The 5,028-nt window shown below is 34.7% G+C and overlaps 1 pseudogene; it reads right to left on the minus strand.

The window, feature by feature from the left end:
* Window positions 1-3,544: 3,544 nt before the first annotated feature.
* Window positions 3,545-3,902, minus strand: LOC129061818 (NADH dehydrogenase [ubiquinone] 1 alpha subcomplex subunit 5-like; annotated as a pseudogene).
* Window positions 3,903-5,028: the final 1,126 nt, after the last annotated feature.

The raw sequence follows: 5,028 nt of genomic DNA on the forward strand, positions 1-5,028 counted from the left end.
ATAGTGAGATAGAGAAAGTGGAAATGTGTTTTCATTCTCTGTATTTACTACAACTTTTGTTTCAGTAGCCAGCTACTTGTGACAGTTTTTCTGTGTATTCTAATCTTGTTCCCGATGTGCCATGTGGCTCTCTACCCAAACTCCTTTAGGAAGGGTTTCTCTTTATCTGTTCACGGTATGCTCTGGCCACTGAAAGAAAGTCCCTTCATTTCTAGATGGCACTTTTACTTTGGAATAAACTGGTAAGAGGAACCATTAGAGAGGGGAGAAAAAGCAAAATTAAAGTTCATGAACATCAGTTTGATAAGACATAATGAGACATACATTTTATTCCATTACGTCCTACAATGCACATATATACAGTCACCTTACATACAAAAATGCACATTTGTTATACACATGTGCCACACAGCCATAAGTCCACGGATACAAAATTAGCTTCCAGAAAACTTTTTTCCACATGTACCCTTAACTTTAAAATATATCTCCTGAACTCTTACCTGGTTAGAGGAAAAGATCTCTTCCAGCCTACTGTTAACCCTTTGAAATGCTATAGCTTTGCACGTCACTGTCCTTGCTTCTCCCAGCAGCAGCCTGCACCCCCACTCTTTCCTGCCAAGAAAGCACGGTTGAGGGAATAAGGAGAGTTTGTCAGAATCTTCTTTAGGAACTTGTATATAAAGTACTCTCTTGTGAAACTGAGGTTGTGTCTGCTTCTGGTATATTCCTGCAATTTGGTCAACAGTATTTTTTCTGCCAAAATTTTATGTATTTTTCCAAAGGGTTGGCCCTCTTCACCTATTTCTAGACTAAAATTTAACTCCAGTTTTGCTTTTATTTCTGACAAATTTATTCATTTTCCACCGGAATGTTACAGAGTTACTCTACAAGATAGTGAAATGACTTGCAAATGAGCTTGTTAAACATATACTGCTAAATATTGGTAGAAACTGAAAGATTCCAGAAAACTAGGAAATAACAAATGCTATCTTTAAAAAATCCTGACAAAATGTTAGGTAAAGGAGAAAGCACACTGACATCCTGAGAATAATTCTACTACAGTTGATCAAACATATGCTCGAAACATTTGCAGACAGAGTAGTAAATGCTGGAAGTGAAAGTGGCTTTAAGAATGTAATTCAAGCTATCTCAAATCAATTTTCTTTTAAACGTTTTCATTAAACTAGTAAGTCTTGAAAATGTTATAACTGTAACATGTCTACATTTAAATTAGCAAGTGACAAAGTCTTATGATATTCATATGGAAAATAAAAAAACTATGGATTTTAAAATAACTTAAAAAGACTCATAATGGTTTAAATGACTGCACCCAAAAGTTAATGATTGATGAGTGAATGTTAACATAGAGGAAGGTTGAAAATGGCATACTACAGCTTTCTATACTGGATTTTTATTTATGAATAAATCAGATATAAATGTTATGTACTTGTTTATTTCTACAGAGAAGTTTTGAAGATAATGATAAAATTTTTGTTATGTCAGAATCATGAGTTATGAAGATCTTGGCCAACTGGCTGCAAAATGTAATATAAGCACTAAAAGTGGCTGGTATAGCTGCATAGCAACACACCTAGTCAAAAATATTTTGACTTTGTAGTTATAGGTGACTATTAGTTCAATATTAGACAATAGTATATTGAGGGTCCAAAAAACTTGTTATCTTCATTTTCTGTTTAGATAGATGTATGGCACTGACAATGTACTGTCTCTAAGAGCATGTGAGATGATAGTCCTGCTCTGTTTTATGAAGGTATGGAAAGTCTAGGAATATAATAGACTTAAAAGATTTAGCAACTTGTTGGAATTGGGCAAGAAGGTGAGTGGCATGGAAACCAGAGAGACAACATATAGAAATAAAAAAGAAACTGATCGTTGTAAACCTGGTGAAGAAAAGGCCCACATATCTTTAAGTGCTTGAAGGACTATCATATGAAAGATTAGTACTTTGTCTAGGTCAAGAGAACAGAACTGGTAAACTCAGAGAGAAGTTAGATATACAACTTAGGAGCCCTTTGGAACAAATCTACAAACTGAGGTGTTCAATGAAAGTAAACGCTGGTTCTTTCTTGTTTATCCTCGTAATCCCCGGGTGTCATGGAATGGTGAGCTTCTGAAATGTCCCTGCACTGCAGGCAGTTCAAGAATTTTAAGGCTTTATCAGATGAACTGTAAGGTTTTTCAACCAAGATATTCTTTGACTCAATTTGACATATAGAATTTCTCCCAGGTAGACTCCTCTCACAGTGGTCTTTACTCTCTTGCTCATACTTAAATTCATCAATACTATACTGTTACCTTTTTGAAATATTTTTTGGGAATCTTTTACATGACATTTTCCCCTCTATCTAGTCCATGTTTCAAATCTAAACTCTTAGTACCTCTCCTCTCTGAGGCATTTCTTTATTATTCAAGCCGATCCTGAACTCTCATTTGCAACTCTTATTGTAGGTATCACTCAACTTTTTTAAATTTAATATTTACTTAGCATTCAATTTAAGCTCTACAAAGGGAGAAATATGTTGGGAAAATAAAAAGTACTATTTTTTCTCATTCTGAATATTCTGAAAGATTCTGCTTTGCCACAGAAAGACCAAAACACATATACACATGCACACACACAAAACTCCAGAAGCACAATCTTTGAAGGTAGGACATATCAAATTTAGCTAAATATTTAGAAATGATAGGGAACTAGGAAGAAGTGAGGACATCTGAAAAGTAATTTTATTTTTGTTTAAACTTAAACTTGTCAATGGCTTCTTTTCTTGAAAATGTTATCTTCTGTTTGATACGTGGCTATGCTTGTTGGAAACTTAGTGAAAACTACTTAGTGATTCCACTTGGAAGTCATAACCATACAATAAGGTGTTTTGAATATAAGCCTAGCCATATGTCAGATAAACTTTAGGAACTCATAATATCTCTTCTCTTACAGAAATTCTCTCTCTAACCTGATGTAGTTTAATTAAGAGCCAGAAGGTTAACTTCCTTAAAAGAGACAAAAAAAATTTTCAACTGTCACTGTACATAAGAAATCTTTTTTTTAAATGCAAAATCAATTTCCTCAACTGTACAAGGAATTGTGATTTGATGGTTTTTACTCTTACTACTTCAATTCAAACAGGAACCTTTACATTTGTTTAAGCACTAATAATTAAGTTCCACTTCTGATTTTTTAAGAATGAAAATAATTAAATGTGTTGGAGAGACCACTAAAAATAGTCTCATCACCTTTCACATATGGCCTCGGCATTGAAATAAATGGAATTTTTCCAATTACCTTTCAAATCTTCTTAGAACTTCCATTAAAAAATTACCATCTTTGAAAAATTTGAATCAATGCTTTAATAAAAACTAATTCACAAGTCCTAATTATTATAATCATCAGTTTTAACAAGTCTCCTAAATACGTTCTGCTTCAGTTTTCTTGATTATAAAATGTCAATAATATGGAACATTTTTGATATCACAGAACATTTAATCACATCAGTTTCCCCTCAACACACAAGTCATTTGATGATGATTATATTGGCCATTTCCATTGGCTGGCAAGAAGCTCTTCCACTAAATGATTCCATGGTTTCCATTGTATCATTTTTCTTGTCAAACTTAGTTCATTTTCCACCTCAAGAATCCCCTTCTTGGCCACCTTAAGGTTGGTTTTCTAGTTTGTTACCATCTGGTTCTGTTTAACTATATCAGCTTCTCATTTGTAATCTGTTTTGCATAGTTTCTATACCCTGCATTTTTTAGGGATTTGTTTAGGAACATCAAGAATCTTTGTGTACCATAGTTTCAACCTCTTGTGCGGACGCTCACAGCTCGGCCAGGCCCACGAGGTCAGCAGTCTCCTTCTGTAAGTCTGCCAATGCAGCACCAAGGAGCCAAGTTCATAACCTTTTTATATTCCTCTTTTCTGCTGTCTTCATAACACTTATCATCATTTAACAAACTTCATGTTTTACTTTTTTCTTCTGTCTGTATCTCCACGTTAAAGTTTAAGCTCTACAAACTGGTGGCTTTAACAACAGAATTTACACTGCCACAGAATTGTAGCCCAGAGCTCCAAAATCCAGGTGTCCACAGGGGAGGCTCCCAGGGGAGGCCCCAAGAATAATAGGCTCCGTACATGTCTTACAGCATCTGGTGCCAGCAGGCAACTCTCCCGTCTGGGCCTTTGTCTTCACATTGGTTTTCTTTTAACTGGTTCTCCGTGTGTTTTCCTTTTCTGTCTCATAGATTATTGAATTTAGAGCTCACCCTAATGTCATCTTGGGATCCTTAACTTTATCACATCTGCAAAGACCCTATTCCATTCTGGGGTTGACAGTGAACTTATTACCTGGGAGCCACAAGGCAACTCACTCAGCTGGTAAAATTTTCCTGTTGTGTTCACTGTTTTATACCCAGAACATGGACCATTGCCTAGAATGTAACAAGTACTCAATAACTATTTGTTGGATGAGTTCATTGAGGACCTACAGCATGCCAGACCCTGGATTTCTAAAAACAATGCTGTGTATGTACTGATGAGGCACAAATAATAGATATGTGAATGGGTAAGAGAGTCACTGGGTATCACTTTTGATTTGATTTGTTTTATTTTACCACATAAGCATCCTGTTCCTATTGCCCAGCTTGGTAATATATCCTTTTGAAAGACCCATTCTTGCCCTACCCTCCACCGCAACCGCCACAAGGAACGTTCTATCCAAAAGAACTACTCAAGTATATATGGATGTATGAGAGAAATATGTAAATAAAATCTTATGCATAAAATATAATATTAAGGATTAGTTACAAACTTTGTCATTAAGATAACCATAAGATATTATTCTTGCTTAAACACCATATTATTTTCATGTGTCTTACTATACATCTGTTAAAAAAACTTTGTAATAACTTGAGTTTGTAAAATAAAAACTAGAATAAAAGAACTGAGTTCTGAGCTTATCAACAATACTTTATTCTTTTCCTCCATAAATATTTGTTAAAAATGCTAAATAT

Source organism: Pteronotus mesoamericanus, unplaced genomic scaffold (assembly GCF_021234165.1).
Source record: "Pteronotus mesoamericanus isolate MK-2021 breed Mesoamerican mustached bat unplaced genomic scaffold, CSHL_Meso_final scaffold_651, whole genome shotgun sequence".
NCBI classification, from domain to species: Eukaryota; Metazoa; Chordata; class Mammalia; order Chiroptera; family Mormoopidae; genus Pteronotus; species Pteronotus mesoamericanus.